The 21,099-nt window shown below is 34.0% G+C and overlaps 1 protein-coding gene across 2 annotated transcripts in view; it reads left to right on the top strand.

The window, feature by feature from the left end:
* CadN (neural cadherin) overlaps window positions 1–21,099 on the top strand; it is a 234,427-nt gene that overhangs the window by 134,920 nt on the left and 78,408 nt on the right. The window lies entirely within an intron of this gene.

Here is a 21,099-nt window from a genome sequence, read left to right as displayed (position 1 = left end):
TCGCCTATTTTCCAGCACAACGTTTGGGTTTAATTTGCTGTTTACACTTCTAAATTGTTATTGTTATAAATCGGAAGTGTAATTTTTGAATTGGAAAAGTTTTTAACTTAAGCTTTATTATGTTTTAAATAATTAAGGTAAAAGTAATTGTAGAGCATAATAAATTTTCTCTTTTAGCCTCTTCGATTATAACTTACTGTAGAAGATATAACCTTAACAACACGAAAAATAGCCCAATTTCAAAAAAAATATAGAACTTTATGAATGCTTGTTTTAAAATATTACCAATTTACGTTATTTACTTATTTATAAATATTGCTCCGGAAAAACAGCAATAAATACGGCAGTTTAATGTAAACTATAATTTTAAAATTGGACATCGTATCGCTTAAATCAATGACCATAAATATACTTTATGCTGTCCATGTTCATTGTTCTGCGTTCTCTGTTCGTTGTAAATATTTAAATCACTTCAATATTTTATTTTATTCAACGCACGTGCTTAATTTTATAAGCTTTAGCGTTAATGGGGTTAACAATATAAAACCGTGCGCCGACTATATGACCTATGCTTGTTTATAATTTTTTTGCATATTTTTTATTTTAATGGTTGGAAAATGGTTTATGACGAGCTAAATATAATACATTGAATTAATAATTTCTTAAGCTATGCCGCTTAGTTACAATTTGTTCTAATGTTTGTATGTAATTTATAGTGTGGTTTTACACGGCATTAGACTTTAATTAATCTATTCGTTGTAATTTGAAGCATAGCAATAAAAATTTATCGTATTCTCTACAAAATCACTGATTATTTATTTGAGAAATTTTGTTGTCGTCGACAACATTTATAAAGATGTTATAAATCCTGTCAACGAAAACAAAATTTTGTATCAACATCTATTACACACCTTCCTCTGTTTATTTGTATCCAACAATAAAATTGAATAAATAACAATTGCGTCAATTTCTATCTAGAATTTTCCGTACGTCCTTTTGTGTTTGTTTTAATTATAGAACAATAAATCCGTTTTACCGATGAACCGACCGTTATAAATATATTGTACCTACCTCTACAAAACAAGGAGTACGGGCATAAAATATCTAATGTTGCATTTTTATGTATTATTTATAAATTATAAGCCGGCACATTCTCTCCAGAGACAGAATAAAACCGATATCACGGAGAGTCAATTTATCATAACTTTATTGTGGGTTCGTAGTGTATTATTTATAAACTGAACATTATGTCTAAGGTACTTTTATATTTGAACCTGTTATATCGTTTCAATTTATGCCCCCTTTCAATTCTAAGTTTTCCAATTATCGTTTATTTCAGTTGTATCAACACTTGACCTGCGGTATCTCTTGCATAAACTGCAAAATTTGTCATTTCATTGTTGTATTAAAGGCTCTTTCTGTATTAACAGTATTTCAGGTTTGACTTTATAGTTAAACATTTTTAGAGCAGTTAATACTTATACAAACAAAATATTTACAGTAAAGTACACACTTTCAGTATTTTTATTTGAATTCTTACTGAAACACGTGTATGTACTTAGATCGACCTACGTTACGCTTCAAGCAGCACTTTCATTGGAATACGGCCAAATTACTACGAATGATAAATAATAATACATTAGCTAAGACATTAAATACGTAGTGCTACTTACGGAGATAGCATTTAAAACTTTTTTTTTTCAGATAAAAATACAAATTGTAAAAACATTCAGCACAGCACAATACATTCTTTTGTATTTTATTTTCAAAAAGTATTGATACTATAGCAAATTTTGCTTATTTTGCTCTTAGAATTAATGAATTTATCTCTATTGTGTTAATAAAATAACACAAATATAATAATGAAAAACTTAGCTTCGTTCCAAAATATGATCTCTACCAATAGGCGGTCCTATTGGTAACTAAGCTTATTTTTTATTGAACCTTTTTGTCATCTGTGCAAATGATAATAAAAAATAATTAGTAAAGCCAAGCGTATGTAAGATATCGATCTAAGGCTATCGAATATCCTCATTTCACTAGGTTCCTTACTAGGTTATTTGCGCTTAACTTCCTGTTATGCCGGACGTATATTGCTCCGTAATAAATTATTTAGCCGTTACAGTAATGTTAGCAATAACTAAGGGCAGATAAACGCAGGTTATCGTTAACTAAACCCCGGAACGTGTGCTCCAGATAATTGCTACCGTAATTTACCTCATGCCACCATCAAATAAACTGCCAAACTCAGTATATGCGAAACTTTAAAGTTAATTATTAACTTCGCTTCATAATTCATATTGAACTTAGGACTAGGACGTTAGTTGGAATATGTATTAATAGTTCGAATTGAATTCTTGGAGGACTCTTTCAATTATTTGGTCTGCTTACATCGATTTAAATAACAGCGGCGTGCGGTGATTACGCCTGGATTCAATTATGAATGTTTATACGTATATTCATCCCCAATTATGAAAATAAATAACATGCCTTTTACAATTAAAAGATGTTGTAGGTACATAATTTTTCCGTAATGAGAAAATTTAACGAAGGAACATATGGAATCTCTATCTGTTTAAACATAATAACTAAAATTTGTTTTTAAATATAAAAAGTGCAAATTATAAGGTTTAATATTAGCTGAATCCGAATTGTTCGTAGCATAAATGCTTAGTCATCGCAGGAAAGATCTTAAGTCTCTTTTGTTCTTTCTCTTAATCCTATCTACCTCACTTGCTTTAAAAGAGGTTTTCCCATCCATAGCTTACGTAAGCGTGACTATAAAGAAAGTTATCAAATACTAGTTTTCCGTAGAACTTTTTCTTTACAACTTATGGCTCTCCTAAGGCTTTGAGCCGGATAATCGTCGTAGTTAAATAGTTTTCAACTTTATTTGGTAGGTGGATTTTTAAAGATTAAGTAATTGCAAGTGATTAAAACTAGTCTGTCAATAATTTGTTTATGTAATAGGTACTTATATCATTCTCTTTTGTAATCCATTATGAACGTGTAAAGGTTTAAATAAACACAAATGGGTAGTAAACAATATGCAGTGAAGGTATTCGAGGAAGGCATTGTCCTGTGACGTCGGCACATGTCAAGAGCTTATGCCGCCCTCGACCTCTGCTACCGAGACCTTTTAACATTTCAAAATCTTGCAAGCTTTACATTACACAGCATACACCATGAACCTTGTTGCTTTGAATTTCCTTCTTTTTGTTAGTTTTAAAGCTGGTTATGAGCTGTTCATTTGATAGATTAGTTAAATAATCAGGTTGTTTGTATTTGAATTATAAAGAAAGTGTGCATTTTCTGAGTTTCATACAAGAAATGTATTTTCTTGTATGAAACTATGAAACTCAGAAAGAGTAGTGGAGCATTACTCATATTAGCATAATTACTAAATAGTTATTTATGTATTAGCAATAGATAAACAAGTGAAAATGAGTAGCTATTTATTTACAATGAACTTTTACGCAATGCTTTTGAACAAAGAAATAAACATGCATTTTTCCGTTAACATTACGCTGCGACGAGTTCTGCAAAATTAAGAATTTTTCAAAAGTATGTAGATTATAAAAATGTGGTTCACGTACAGAAGTATTGTACCAAATGCTTCATCAGTACAATTTTGTACACAAAGGGGATGATAGCATCCTGTCAAAGAGGGTGTAATTTGGCTCCTTTGTGTTTCGGCTAAGAGCCGTGTGTGTGGCAATCGTCATTGACTGTACCAAACATGGGTCCGTCCTGCCGTTGGCGTAAAGTAATGATTTAATATACGGAATGCTCCCCAGCCGGCCCTCGGCAGACCGGGCGGTCACTCGCATGCGGAATGCTGATGCTCCCCGTGACCCTCCTAACTCAGAAACTTTATTCTTCATGAGCGACTTCTGTTAAAAATCACCTGCATAATTTATATCCTCCACAGATTTATTCGATTCCACTGAGGCAATCAGTTCTCCTGTAACTTTAGTTTTCACATTAATCGCGTTTCTAATTTATAACGATAATGTTTTAATGTCATTTTATGATTTTCTATTTTATGAGGGTGCTTGTGGATTAATTTATTGCTTTATGAAAATGTTATTGTCTACTGGCTTCAAACAACTATAGGAAAACCAAAATTAGGTTGCGTGTACTTTATATCGAATTTTGGTATAATAATTAATCTCTATTTAATGAAAGCAAGTATAACATTAAGTATACAACAGGGTAACATAGCTAAAATATTTATTACTTTTTAAAGTAATTAAATTTCTGGAACTCGCAATTTTCCTGTAATTTTATAACATTCTGAGAATTTGTTTCATTCCGTTAAATTACCTACTTCATTCAGCCATCTTAAAATGTATTTTAATATATCTAAAATAAAAAGGTATGTGTACATTTTTTCATTTTACATGAAATTTATGTAAAATTTTATTATTTCAGTCACGGATTATTCAATTGGCAACTCATTGAATATTCTCAATACGGCGTTGACGTGATGGTCAAGTCAAACTCATAACTCATAACTTAGCCTATCGGTTGAGCGCTCCACATTAAATAGCTCAGAATGTTTGAAGTATCGCAGCTGACTTGGTAGAGCTAAGTTTAGAATGCTATAGTGGCAGCTCTAGAAGTCTACTCTAACGTACACAGTGTTAGATTTCAGTAATTAAACGTACGAATCCGGAACGCAAACTTGCTTTATGCTAGCTGAGGCATTAGATAATATATGTAAATTATTGTGTTTGCTTATCTTTCCCTCAAGTGTACATGTTCAGTCGTCTGTGTATTATTTTATGTTGCTATTAAAATATTCTAGTTCCATATTCACTGTCTTAGTTTAGGCCGGATATAAGTAAGACCTCTCATTTTTTGTTCTTCAATTCTACCAGTCCTGAAAATTGTGATTTAACCGTTCGAAAATTGCCAATAATCGTAGCTCTCGAATTAAATGTATAAAGTAAAGATAAAAGGAGTTCTATAAAGTACGTTGGCCTTTGTGGTTTAAATACCGTTTATATTTAAATAACATTAATTTGCAATCTGAGAAACAACAACGATTAAGATTGGATGATAAATTTATTCATACGAATAAATTAGTTTTAGGCTTGAACTGAGATGTGTTTCGGCCGCAATTTAATTAGGTAATTATAAGTTGTTGGTCTAACTTTAATGGCGGCGTGACAAACACAGTGCGGGGTGTGTTGTGGGATATTTCATGTTAATTGCTGAACCACAGCCGGCGGACAGCGCGGTCAGCATTGTGTCCACCTCACACCTCACACCTGTCTACACCAGAAACCAGAAAACCGTGTTCCCCGGTAATCGGATTAACGTTCTTAACCGAGGATGAAAACTTAGGATTCAATGTAAAGTTGTCATACGAAACCCGCTTACGTTTGGCTGATATTTTCAAAAGGCTTTTAAGCTGCTAACCTACTTAGGATACTCTGTTGTCAATTTTCAATAGCCGTTTGACTACAGCATTAGATACTGTAAACTCCTTATGGATCGAGTATCGGTTGACTTATTTACTTGAAGCAGTTTATTTTCGTCTTACAGTTAGTTTATGAAATAAATGTAGGTACCTACTGTTTTAACAATATATATTATTTAAACATTCATAGCGTACTACATAATAATGTACCTATGTAAAGAAAGATATATTCTTTTTTCAATTATATAATGGAATTGGTTCAATTTAAAATTGAATTCCATTTTCAAGACTAAGCGAACGTTAACAAAACTCAAGGTAAACTGATTGCGTCGACTAAGTACATTTTACAATAAAATGCATCATAATTACGCGAGTATTATGAAGGCATATACTGGAATAAAGTAGTAGAACGCGCAGTTAGACGAAATTCACTTAGGATTTGCGGTAAAAAGCTCAGGTTTTTCTGTTTCTAAGCACCTATTACTCGCAGTCAGCGCTCCGTAAAAGACTGAGTATATCGACTCTATTGAATATCTTTGAGTGCATAAAGTTGAGCATACATGTGATTTATCTTCCTTATACTTATATATTTCTACCAAAACTAGCTTTTCATAATATGAAGTAAACTTCACATTATATTTTTTTAAATTAAAAATCAAACGCAAGGAAGGGTAATGAAGATTCAAACCTTTATCAGAGTGTTTGTGACATCAAAGCGATTATTTTTTAGAGTTCCATTAAGCAGCTGAAATGTACTACATTCTAATAGAAAACAAAAAATAAAAAGGTTCTTTGATCGTTAATATTGCTCGTGATTTTGTTGTATAATTTGAAATTTAGCTTGTTATAACATTATTGAAAATTACTACATTTTTCTTTTCATTAGCGCCATCTACACATTCATTTCATAACTAGTATCGTAAGTCGTACAATGTGCTGCCATCTATAAGTTTTAACTAGAATTCTCGCTTCGAAAGTGTTTCCTCCACCCTCCGTTAGATGGCGTTGTTGCCTTGATGGCGCCACTGTTGCTAAAATCAGTTTACCAAGTTTGTTCCTAAATCTGCACCTCAAGCTTTTGCAAGTATTTCGTCTACCCTCGAATAGATGGCGCTATTATTGTATTACGTATTCCCCTCGTATTCCTAAACAGAACATGTAACTAAATTCACAACAAACATTATTAAAACATAAGTTTTTAATTAAAATTTCTAATAATTTATGTAGAAAAAAAGCTAGGAACATGAAAGCTCTGATTGCTTGATATTTTTGAAGGTAGTTGATGAACGTGTAATTTTTTACTATTCAGTATTCACTTTAATATTTATAAAAATATTGGAACAAAATATACTTTCATTAGTACTTTCATTAATTTAAAAATATTCACTTTTAGTTTTTTGCTTGCGATTTCACTCGTGTACACTTCACATTGTCACTATGCACGCCAAGGTCTTAGAGTGTTATTTCAAACTGGTCATTATATTCTTTCTTCGAGGTTCCATCAAGCTATTAATGAAAAACATCTTTATTCGTTCAGTGGTTAAGGCGTGAAAATTCAACAAAACAAAATATTATGTATTTGTGTTTAATGGAAGTTATAGAAATACAAGATTTTCTTCGGCGCGAGGATAAAAGTGGAATTATTAAGTGGAAGTATATGAAAGCCAAATACAATTGAAGGGTACGATCTACAATTGGAATAATTTTCTTTTTGTCAATGGCTTGAAATGAATCGTCGCGTACCTACCTATAGTCACATAATAATAATTAGTACATACCTAACTTTCGTCTATAGTTAATGAAAGTTCAAGTCTTATAATTAATATTTAATGTCTAGTAAGGTCTAGTTATTATCATTTGTACGTCTTTTGTCGTTTATAGGTAACAGTCAACGTAACCATATTCTGAATCGTATAGTGTTGAATTACGTCAAATACGTTACGTATAATGTACCTATAGGTAATGTTAATGTAGTTCCAAGAAGGAAAAACAAAACAACGAATAAACAATACTTTTTATGCTAATTGAAATTGAATTGCGTAAGGGTTAAGAATATTGTTCTTTCTTTTCAGGTAAGCAAATTTTGGCGTCCCTCGAAGCTTTCGAGGAAATTTGATAGCCTCGAGCTTATGTATCGCAAAGTTAAATACACAGAAGAAGAAGGTTTGTATGAATACAATATATGTTTATTTTCTGAATATACAACTTGTTTGTGACTAGTTTTTGTCAACAGGTTTATTTTGTAAACTCCAGACGAAAGGAAAAGTTATTGTTTTAAATTTGATTGCTTTGAATATTGTTTTAATAAATGGGTACCTACCTAAAATATTGTGATTCTTCACTTGAATAATTATAGCTGTATCTACAATTGATTGAAGGATTAGTTACAAACTTTCTATCATCCATATCTACTCATAATTTTGATAAGTGAAATTAACCTTTTCTGTGAAGATTTCCCGTATATTATTATCTCATTATTGTATACGGCTCTTTTAACCAAGAATGAATGTCATTTAGAATTTCATACACAAATGACCATATCCGCTCGGGCTAACTTCAATTTAGCACTTGTTGTAATTATGTCAATGCCTAAGAAAGTGTTCTCATTAAAATTAATGACTAAAGCCTTAAGTGACACAGTGCTGAATTGTAACGCTCTTTTTTAAGACTTTTTTGCTGCGAGAAAAGGTGTAGTCTACGTCAACATTATATGACAGGCGGTCACTGTGGACACTGGACAAACCTTGCTAATTATTGTTAAAGTTTCGTTGAGTACAGATTAATATTTCATAAAAAGGTCACAAACAATATCTTACTTTTTTGATCTAACCATTAAAGCGCGCTAATTCCCAAATCATGTAAATAACTGTCATATCGTCCGATTTATAGTCGTATAATAACGTTGGCCAATAGATCAGGTCGGTGCATTCGATTTTGGCGTTTGACTGTTTAATATAAGGTCGAGAATGGTTTAAACTGCGGGAAGGGAGCGTAGCTATAGGCGGCAGATAATGGGTAGGTTGACGTTGAAACGCGGGGTTGCGTTTCGATTGTTGCGGCCGGACGCAGCTACCATTTCCGTATTCCACATCCCACTATTCACGTATTGAGCGTACAACACTCGTTACCGTCTATACCGGTAATTATTATCCAACGCAAAGAATGAATCGAAATTTAATTTTCCCGACGCGCAGCCGGCGACCATTCAACGGCAAAATATTTCAGTTAAGGCTATGTATCACGTATTGGACGCATTATGTGGAATCCGGTTTAATTTGGATTCATTTTTATATTATATGGTATATATGTACGTGCGTTTCATTCTATTGTTACAATTTTCTTTTACAAAATTGATAAATGGTTTTTATTTCACTTACTTTGCTAATTGCTATCAGAAAAATAAAATATGATTTCACTAAATAATAGATCATAGCTGTAGTCTTAAAGATTTTAATACACGTTTCAATTTCTTATTAGAAAATTTTCAGAAATGTTATTTAAAATAATAATAAACAGAATTAATAACTTACACAGCTCACTCATAATTTTAATTAGATGTCATCTTCACGTATAATTTATGCTTCAGACTGATTAGTTAGAGAACATTTATTTTGAACTATTACGTAGATATTTTAGTTACAACAAATAAGGGCAAAGAATTCTGAAGAAAGTTTTTATTAAGGTGAAAGTTTAAACGTGAAAAGTTTGTATAATTGCGGCGCGCATGTTACTGTCAACTGGGACAAAGATCTTGTCCTTTTGTATAGTATATTTTTATTAAATTTATTTGTTCATAATTATTCTATAACACACGATAATAAAGTTCCTGTTCGTATTATTTATACTTTTCTACAATTTCTCTGTAAATAGTCAATTCCCTCACCAATTTGTATGTTAGTTGAAACGTAAGTGTATTAAAAGTTTACGGGCAAATACATAGAAGTGAAAAAGCCTATTTCAGCACAATAGTATTTGGGGGCTTGCGGTCTTTCCCGTATAATTACAGGTATGCATTGTGCGAGACGACGGCCGCAGCACGTGCCGCTTGCCGGAGTAATTCGCACACGTACAGAACCGGAAAAGAGGCGAAAATAAAGCGCTCATCTGAAAATGGTATTATGCACATTCCGTTCGCAAATACACTCGTCCTCGTTAAATTTGATGTTTAATGAGTTCAGCTCTTCTATGATTTTAGATGTTCTAAATTCGTTGGAAATTCGTAAGTGCGTGTATTTTGGTAATGTACGCTTAATCTCGGATAGATTTCACATTCCATTTTGTGCTGAAATGACGAGATGGAGAAATGACGACTCTATTTAATTTGATGTAGCTTTAGCGAACATCTATGTACATAGCATCTGGTGAAAGATATTTGTTTCCCTTTGTCTTTGTGTTATTCAAGCCAATTCTCAAAAACCATACAAGGGACTATTGAGCGACAGTTGGTTGCCATCTGTTACCAATGGCGCAGTCTTTCCACTTCTAAAAGATGAAACAATATATACATCTATGATACATGAACCTCTCTGTACATAAAAAAGGAGACAGGAATATTTGTAATAATGAAATAGAGAAGTATAATTTGAGAATGTCCAATAAGTTAAAATATTAATTCAGCAAGAGTTTATTTATATTTTAATCTGCTTGTAATCTTTTGAAATAGAAACATTCTTATTTAGTTTTGAACGCCCTGTAACAACTGAAATTTATAGTTTTATGAATTGCATTATAAAAATATCCAGTTGCTTATGCATATGGTATTGATTTTTCAACAGTCTATTATAATAAAAGACTCATACGATAATAAAGCCATCAATTTTACTATGTCAACCGTTGTGGACCGCTTATCACAATGTTTATAAAAAAACAACCATAGTCTATGAAAACAACAGTTTATAGCGAACCAGTGGACTTCGACTGTATTTTTCTTATTTCCGACGTAGGTACGGTCAGTGTAATATGTGTAGAACTGTAGAGATGTCTACAAACATATCAATTTGTAGTCAATTAGTTACTTTGAATTGTTACTTCGTATAAATATATTTTCAATGATGATAAAATATATAGGTATAGTTAATATTTTCACCAGCAGGTTAACTGAATATTATCCAGCTTAGTAGTAGTTATAATTTAAAAAAAAAACAAAAGGTTAGCTTATTCCTTGTTTTATCAGAGTTAATTTTTAAAACTAGTATAAAACTTTTTAGTATCTCCGTCCTGGAGAAGTCGAAACAGCTTACCTACATGCCGCATTTTTCCGGCGAGCAACAATAAGAGAAATATAAACAAATGCTTTCCTGTTTGTTCGCGTTGGGTCGTTGACAAAGCATTCGTTAAAGTATGTGCTTACTCGCAGAGTATCTTATGTGCCTGCATGAAAGAAACCAGTCATGTGCAAAAAAAGGGAAAACATTGTTATCTGGAAGGAACTGTTTTTGAATAAGCATGAAATATGTTTTCCGCTTACATACCCGTTTATTATTTGTAATTTGTTGTTCGCCATTTCGCGATGCCAGGTTACTTTTCATTATATATTTAATTAAAATTTATTTTAAAAATCTGACTGTTAAACCTAAATTACTGTAAACTGGACTGCCCCCAATTAACAGAAAATATATATTTTAACACCCCTCTAACTCGAACACGTAATACTCCTTTATTCTTTATACCACGTACAAAAAACCAATATATGAAGAACTCACTCTTTAATCGCCTGCCTTCGATATACAATCAAAAATTTTCTACTCTTGACATATTTAACAGCCCTCGCAATCGTTTTAAAACCAATGTAATTAAAATATTTTCTAACGTACCTAACATATTTTAATCCTGCACACACACACATATATACACACAAACATACCCAAACGCACGCACGCACTCACCCACACACACAACTCACCACTCTTTAATAAGTTACTGTTTTAAATATACATGTAATTGATAATAATTGTAAAACTCGTAATTGGCGTATTGTATCATAGATATAAGTAGAGTAAGTCAAACTGTAAGCTGTGTAGTTTTCAAAATAAATAAATAAATAAATAAATAAATACTGTAATTGATACAGACTACGGAGTATTTAATTCTGAAACTCAATCTCCAATTATTATTTTGTAGATTTTTCGGTTAACATTTTCGGGATATTTGTGGTGAAATGTTAATATATTTCGCTAAAATCACGCAATATGACAACGAGCAGAGGGCGCGCTACGGCCGGCCTCAGCCATTATGATGAGTTAGTGTGCTTATCTGTGACAGTTTTAAATTCCGTTAGAGTCAACTCTGCGTATCAGATGGTGCTACATCACGCTGTCGTTTTATATTTTGGTCTCTCGTTGAAGTACCCTGTGCAAAATACGCATTTGCTAGGCAACAAGCAATTTTAATTAATAAATGGCTTCCACTCTCTAGGTTTATTATATAAGCGGTGCCTACACAATAATGCGAATGCATTGGCGCTTGTTTAAAAGCTCTATTTAAAAAAATTCTGATCATTATTTAACTTATCTTTATAAAACTGGTATTAAAGCTAAATTTCGCTATGGATAATAATATTAAGTATGTATAATATATTTTTACCCAAGAAAATAAAATAAAAATATCAAATATCGTATTGTCTATACATATTGACATAGCAATCATTTTTTACCCTGAACGTTACGTAAAACAACATTATATATCGTGTTTTCGTGGAAGAATGTTGTTTTCTATCTCAAATTATTAACCTGATATTCTATTATAATATCTACCTATCGGATTCTTAATTCCAAATAAACTATTTATTTGTTATTGTTAGAGGAAGTCTCGCATTTATATTTATTTGATACATTTACTTTCAGTAAACAAAAGAAAATAAACAAAATTTATTTAACCAGTGATAAGGAGCGACGTGAGTCTTGAAATTCAATATATTTGTTAACTTAATCTGAAGTGAATAACCACAGCCATTGGAACATTGCAAATCTAATATAGATAGTTAGAGAGCACTCTATCCTCCACAAATATTATGCTCGGCTGGTGCATTAGTCTATGTGAATCGTACATGAGTATTAACTTTAACAGTTCTCGTAACGTGCGATATCGCATATGAGCAGTTAGACCGAATAAAGTTACATGCGCAGAATATAAAATCTAACAGCCAGCTAGCTACATGGTCTAATTTCACTGATGGGTACATTTAGCGTTATCAAACAGCGATGTTATAATTCACCCGGACCTCGTTTGCCTCGCAATTCCCACTGTCTCGAACCGTTGCAATATTCCAAACGAAACGTTGTCCCTCTGTTGCTTTTTTTTGAATAAGCGCATTAAAATGTCGCATTCAATTTGTACTTCATTTGGTAGTCGTTCGAGTTATTAGAAAATGTCGTTCATACATTTTTATGTTGAAGCGTTTACGTGGCGATTTTTTTATAAATTTCTTATATTATACCTATTTTATTTTAAATATAAAGAAAACTTAATTTTCTCGTCTATATTTATAAAGTTAAACTAGTTCACACGTGTGGTGTCAACAAAAGTTTTGATAAACAGAGAAACTTGCTTTATGCATATGAAATTAGTTTAATCTTGGTTTGGTATATTTTTTAAGATTTATATTAAAAAAAAAATGTTGTGTGGTTTTATGAAACCACGGTAAAAGTGAAACTGTTCGAACGGTTCCGAACACTGCTTTGTGTAGCGCATGTCGCGTGACGGTCGGCTGCCGAGTAGGTATACCTACTCGGCAGCCGCGATACACGCGACATGCGCTACACAGACCAAACAGTTTGAAACGATGTAATAAAAGTTTCACTTTAAAAATATAAACTATTATATTTATTATTATTTATTATTTATTATTAACTTATCGCAAAATATTTCAATCAGCAATTCTATCATATGATACTTATCTTATATATATAAAACTCTCGTGTCACAATGTTAGTCTGCATACTCCTCCGAAACGGGTGGACCGATTCTCATGAAATTTTCTGTGCATATCGGGTAAGTCTGAGAATTGGCCAACATCTATTTTTCATATGTACCACGGGCGAAGCCGGGGCGGGCCGCTAGTACATATATAAAAAATACGCTGTCAATAGCAAGTGATTGTTGTTCAAGTTTTAATGAAACATCATTCCTCGAAATAATTGAATAATTAATAATTATAACAAAGTTAGATTACCAACGTTATCCAACTTTAACTACCGCTCTTTACTACTATGTATTCATATAACAAATTATAAATTACAAATTGGGGTAAACAACAATAATGTTCATCCAGAATTTATATTTCACAAAGGCCTTTGTTTCTGCTGTACAAATAATTTTTGCACACAGTACAATATTTGTACCTTGTTTCATGAGATTATCCGATTTTACGATCTTATGCGTAGGTGAGCTTGTTAATAAATTATGTCGAAATCCGGATGTGATCGCATATAGACTCCTAAAGGGGAGCTCGATTTTATGAGAAGCGCCTCAATTTCCCGGCAGGGGGTAGCAAATTTCCTCCCGTTCGTCAAACGCAGCCGGCAGTCCCGAGATGCCTTTCTTAGCTTCCTTTTTGACCATCCTTACCTACAAATAAAAAGAATAATAAGTTTGGGACAACCATTTTCTCTAATTCTCCGTTCTTCGGTTTTCCAAACAGGCGAAGATATAATTCGATATTATTCGTTAATTTTAAATTAAAACATTAACGAAAATTGCTATATTAATTTGAAAATTACTCGCGAATTTGAAAATGGTTGTTGAAAACGTTGAAACTCTAGAGCGTGTAGTCATTAATCACTATATTTGACATAGTTCTAGGTCTTACCGTTTAATGCATGCTGTATACTGAGGGTCTAATTGCTTCGCTGAGTGAATAGCACCGTCACTGCTGTATGTTGGCACTTAGTTCCACACATCAGCTTGCTACGTAGCATGACGGCGCCATCACTAAAACAAATTGCTTATTCGAACACAGCTTACCTTGCGGAGCCTAAATCTTAAGAATATTATGTGATTTATTTGTACTATAATGACGTCAGCGTCGTTGGAAATAGATTAGGCAATACATTTTATATTTGTGAAAGCTGGTGCCATGGTAGTTCTATAACAATTTCAAATGTCTACGATCATATTTGATCGTGTTCATATCAAAGGTAAACGAAACGTAGCAAAGCTTTAGATTACAAAAAATTACACTAATATAGTAGATTTGGAACAAACATCAAGAACCCGTCCTGCTATAATTCTTATGCATTTTTGAACACATAAATATATTGATGGAATAAAAATTTAAATGAATTCCGCCTTTGATTTTGAATTAGGTCAATGATTCAATAGAATAATTTCACAGACGAAAATTTTTATCGTAGCTTTTAAAGAGAGAGTAAGTAAAAAAATCCTTCAGGAAAAAATTACATTTGAGCAAATTTGTTCAAGTGAAATAATTCTCAGAAGCATGAGGTTTTTGTGAAACTACGGCCGCTTCCGGTTTATTTTATTTACAATTTACCAAAATAGCAACTTCGGAAATACAAAGCCTTTATGTTTTTTATTGTGGTTATTATAATAACGTAAATTTCTGTTAATTCTAGTTGTTACAATTAAATGATTTGTGCTTATAATGTAATAGAGTATCTAAAAATACTAAATCATTTGCGTCTGCTATTAACAATGGGAATATTTTATACTTATAGAGGTACGGGAGCGATACGAAATTAATAAACGCCTCTTCCGATTTATTGCTCGAAGCTCTCAAACGGGTTTAATTAATAGAGATCTTATGTAATGAAGGAGGCGATATCTAGCATTGAATTGTTTACTCGAAAGCTTTGGGCATTATTATTTACCACTAGTTTCATATAGTAATTTGCCATTCTACCATTATTTCACAACGTAAGTAGGTACTTTTACGTCGAATAATTATTTAAAGACCCATTTATTTCATACATTTAGTCATTATGTCACATTAATGCTAATTGCATAATCAAAGTTTAAATGTAAAAACTTTGAAATCGTTCTTAAGCCGCGGTGGTTAGAAGGAAAATGTCCCAACTGCGCATTTCAAATACGTAGACAGCTTGTGGTGAAATTCAGTCATTTTAACTGAGGTTTGAATCGTTGATGTTCTTTTCCGTAGACTGAAAATAGTGGAAATAGGATTTGCAGAAGGCTGTGGCCAATATTCACGCTAACGACTAATGTGTTGGAAAAAAGAGGCCTGGAATGTAGAAATATTTTGCGTATTTCACTTTTGCAATAGTTTGAATAGTACTCAAAGTAGGAAACAATTATAACTATCTTTGAATGAACTTAACGTTGGTAAACGATACTTGTGAACTCTTAAATGGATTTTGTTATTAATTTTTAAGTATTCATATCTTTAGAAATTCTACTGTATTCCACATTAAAATCTGGCCACTTTTAAAAATCCTGGCTTATTCAGGTTTTGTTGTTTTTTATCAATATTTTCGATTACAGTACGACACTAAAATCAACATTTTTCCACAAAAATATTAAATTATAATGTACATAGTTAAGTGGTACATGATTAAACAATGCAATCAGTTTCTATTACCAAGTCTATTTACATAGTGTAACAATTAAATGATATACTATGCATGAACGATACACAACATTGTGATAATCAATATTAACAGTAGTTGTATCTTATTAATGGTAGATTGAGCAGATGTTACCATTGTTAGCCTTGCATATATAACTGTAGCAATTATTATAATATTCGCAAATCCGTTCTGTCGTAAAACAAACTTTTTAGATTAATGCGGATATCGGTTAAAACTCAGTTACATACATCGGGTGCCTTCTACTTTCTAGCTTCGTTGTTGTTTTAAACAAACACAAGAATGCTTTTTGAGTGTAAAATTAAAAGGCTTAACGCAGACAATTGGGGTGTATTTTTTTTTTTTTTTTTTTTTAAACAATAGCCAGGCATTTGACTGCATCCTACCTGATGGTAAGTAGTGATGCAGTCTATGAATGAGCATGCCTGCCTAGAAAGAGCCTATTCACTTTTACCCTGAACAGATCCGGATTATAGGTTTCTGGAAAGACAGACGCGGGCAAGGCGTTCCAGTCCCTCGCTGTTCGGTTTATAAAAGAGTTCTGAAACCGTTTTGTGCGCAAAAAAGGTACATCAACTACGAAGGGATGGAAGCCAAGCGCGCGTCGAGATGTTCCGTGGTGGAAAGGGGAGGGTGGAATGAGATTATGCAGCTCCGTTGCACATTCCCCGAAGTGCAAGCGGTAAAAAACTGATAGGCATGCGACTTTACGTCTATGTTCAAGACTAAGCAGTCTACTCTTGGTCAGATTCTGGTCATCTATAATCCTTACAGCACGTCTCTCAATCGAATCCAGTGCTCCTAGATGTGTTTTTGCAGCTCCAGCCCATAAATGGCTGCAGTACTCCACACACGAACGAATTTGTGCTTGATATATATTTAGAAGCTGTTTTGGTGTGAAGTACTGCCTGACCTTCGATAATATGCCAAGTTTTTTGGCAGCCATTCGAGCCTTGGATTCGATGAAAGCACCGAAGTTAAGATCAGATGAGAGAGTTACACCTAGTAGCTCAAGGTGGTCAGCTACTGTAATCGCTACATTCTGAAAAGAAGGCGTCAGCTCAAAACTACACTTTTTGGCAGTGAAAAGACAGGCCTGAGTTTTATTGGCATTGAATTGGACAAGATTGGAGTCGCCCCAATCGGAGACCTCTCTGAGTGTCCTATTCACGCGTTCGACCATGGCCTCTCTTTCCATTTTAATTTTGTCCTTTGTTGCAGTAGCATCAGATAAGTACCGTTCTACAACGGTGCTGTCATCTGCATACCCAAAAATGTTATGCTTAAGCATATCATTTATGTGCAGCAGAAACAGCGTTGCAGACAGGACAGATCCTTGGGGAACTCCGGCATTAATTGCCAATTGATCAGAAGCGCAGCCATCGACGACGACACGCACTGATCGTTCCCGTAGGAAATCAGCTATCCAGATGCTAAGGGTGGAGGGCACTCCATAGGAAGGAAGCTTGTTTATTAAACTGTCGTGCCAAACTTTATCAAAAGCCTTGGAGATGTCAAGGGACACAGCAAGAGCCTCCCCATGATTCTCCAAGGCTTCTCCCCATAGATGTGAAGCGTGAACCAGAAGGTCACCAGTAGATCTCTTCTTACGGAAACCGTACTGGCGATCATTTAGAATGTCGTTGGATTCAAGATGCGTGAGGAGCCTATAGTTCAATATTCGCTCCATAATTTTGCAAATTATGGATGTTATTGAGATCGGGCGATAATTAGATGGGTCAGCGCGACTTCCTTTCTTAGGCACTGGTTGGATGTTAGCGAGCTTCCATGCTTTAGGCACCACCCCCATTTTGAAAGACAGGCGAAACAGGCGAGTGAGAATTGGTGATAGCTCAGGTGCGCAGGTCTTCAAGACGATCGCTGGTATACCATCGGGCCCACTTGCTTTATTTACGTCTAGGTTGCGCATTTCATTCAACACTTCTTTTTGTTTTATACGAATTTCTGGCATTAGGGAACCACAATGTGGTATGCTAGGTGGAATTACATTCGTAGGATCTAGACGAGAGTTGGTGGAGAAATGAAATGCGAACACATCTGCTTTCTCTTTCGCACTATGGGCAAGGGATCCGTCAGGTTTAAACAGTGGAGGAAAAGAGGGTCGAGAAAAGTTGGTTTCCACAGCTTTCGCAAGAGACCAAAAGGCTTTGCTACCGGCTGGGTAAGATGATAGCCTGTTCCCTATATGGCGGATATGGTCGCGATGTGCTTCTTTCATCACCTTCTTGCAAAACTTAGATGCCCTGTTAAATATTTTCTTGAGCTTACTAATGTCAGGATCTTTACGGAGACGAGCGTCTGCCCAGTTCCGGTATGCAACTTGCTTGTTCCGTTCAGCTGTGGCGCATTTACTATTGAACCAAGGGCGGGTTTTGCTACTGATGGAGACATCAGAGAACGGTATGTAATATTCCATTCCTTGACGAATAACATCTGCGACATTTTCAGCACAGAGCGACGGGTCATTGGAGCCAAAACAAACCTGTTGCCAGGGGTAAGACGCAAAAAAGTGCCGCATTTCGTCCCAATCTGCTGAATTGTATCTCCATACTCTCCTCTTTCCTTTAGTCGAGAGATCAGGAGGAGAGTATGTTGACACAGACTTCACCAGACAATGGTCTGAAGTACCTAAAGGTGCGGTTACCATTACCATGTATCGGTCTGGATCAGTAGTCATCAGAAGGTCGAGACAGTTTGCAGAATGGCCTTCAACGTCAGGAATGCGGGTTGCGTCAGTTACTAGTTGGGTGAGGTTATGTGAAGTTGCAAAATTGAATACTTCCTTCCCAGCATGATCGGTTTTTCGAAACGGAAACAACCATTGACTGTGACAGGCATTAAAGTCACCGAGAAGCACAATTTGCGCGCTAGGGAATCTTAGTTGTACTGTATCGACGGTCTCACTCAGATAATTGAAGAGCCTTGTTGTATCTGAGTCCCCACTGTGCGAACGGTAGACACAAGAGTAGACTATTTGTTCAGACGAAGTTTCAATCATGATCCACAGAACAGAGAAATTATGATCTTCAAGGTGGCATGGTCATTTTAAATTATTGTTGTTGTAATGCATTCTTTACTATAGATAGTTATTCTCGTTGTGTAGTTAATGGCATAAAGAAAACACCAAGAATATTATCTTACCGTTTACATGGTTGGAACCATACCAGTATATCGATGCGTGCGTGATAGTGAGTCATTTGCTAAAGCCAAAGTTTTGTGTCAGCCATGCTGGTGACATTTACGGGTATCGATCGGGAAGACAGCTCATTATTACGCGAACATTGATTGATGTCCGTCTATTAGCCTTAATGAGGCACAGCCTGCGCACATTTGCCCTGCGAGCCGCAATCCCATTGCCTACAATCGTGTGTATCATCACTCTCCATGGAGCGTTTATAGTACCATTATGTACACGCTAATGACAATCTCTAGCTATTTGACCTACAATTTTCAACAAATCATTTTTATAGCCACACCAATTATTACTGCGATTTGTGAACCGTATTCTGACTTTATTACCATACATAAGCTTCGATGAACATTATAATGTTTAAAATCAATAATATTGAAAAGGGATAGTGTAATATCTATATATAGTACAATAATCCATAGAATGATGACTTACGTGCCATTTCTGCCTGACAGGAGTTATAAAACTTTATTAATATTACCTATAGCTTGAAAAGGGTCCGCCTGGCGACGGAATCGATTGTCAGAGGTCTAACAGTTGAAGGAGACCTTGAATAGTAATTGACTTAATCTTATTCACTAGGAAACTTGTGATAATATTATGAATTGCGATTTGAAAACTCTTGCAAAAGATGAGGATAAAGTAATCTAACAGGAGCAGAACTAAAGTAATAGCAATAGTAGCTGCTCCTTTTGAGGTTGCGAATTTCAGTTTTGCTGAGAGTTAAAGTAATATTCTGTGCAATCTTGTTCATAAAAGAAAGTTTTTCCTTACATACGTCTTGCACTTAGAACCGCATTTCCGAATTCAACTGTAATTGCATTTTATTTTTAAAAAGCTATATTAACCTTTATAAATCCTATTTCGTATTTTAGACTGTTTGCAAACAATTGTATAAAATTACGTAATAAATATGTAGGTACGTATTTTATATAACCTTCTTAAGTTTTATTCTTAAGAAAATTTAATATACATTAGTCTGTTCCAAGTCAAATTAGACGACTAATTTTGGCAGAAATATTACGGTTCTATTATTTAAGCATTGCGCAAAACACGCGAAACGATATTTAATATTCTAAAATTACCGCAATAATAAATGCCGGTCTAATTAATTGAAATTTCGATAGGCTCGATTATTTGAATAGCTTGAGTTATAGTATTTTCTAGTGTTTGATTTTACGCGAGTATTATACATTTAGAAATTAAAGACTTTTTAACGGATTTTAAACGCGATTTATTCATAGCTCGTTGTAAAGTGTTCGAAACGTCGGGAAAATAATATAATGAATAAATCGCGTTTAAAATCCGTTAAAAAGTCTTTAATTTCTAGCTTGAGTTATGTTCGTTAAATAATTTGTATAAAATATGTAAAGAAGATTAAATATTAACCCCTATAAACCCTTTCACGTCTCATTAACCAAAGGATGTCTTACATAATCACGAGGGAAATTAGACAAGAGAACAAGGAAATTTGTCAAACAAAATAATGTGGAGGAGTTGGGAAATTCAATCAAGCGTCATTTTTTTTCGGTCTCGAGTATCATTAGGTAAAGTAACGACGCGTGGCTCACAAGTACATAGTAATATCCACGACGTTCGCGGCCCGGCGCCTTCTTTTATCCTACATATCCCACATATTAAATTATCGCCAAATGTTACGCTTCTGATTCATTCCCACGCGATCCGACTCATACAATTTCAATATTAGATAAGGATCTCTTAACTACACCGAATGCTCCTCAATATTATTACACCGCCTGAAGCGTCGATCAGAAATTTAACGATACATATTGTACGATGTATTTTTGTTTGAGTTAAACATTTGATTAAATTACGTATTTATGTAATCTTATACACGTTTAAAGCGAAAAAGATTTATTTGTGTTTTAGATTAATTA

Source organism: Colias philodice, chromosome 2 (genome assembly GCF_061535455.1).
Source record: "Colias philodice isolate Cphi_HAF_F1 chromosome 2, ilColPhil1 Martin Lab GWU primary, whole genome shotgun sequence".
Lineage (NCBI taxonomy): Eukaryota > Metazoa > Arthropoda > Insecta > Lepidoptera > Pieridae > Colias > Colias philodice.
Note: the sequence above shows the minus strand (reverse complement) of the source record. Positions and strands in the feature narration are given on the sequence as shown.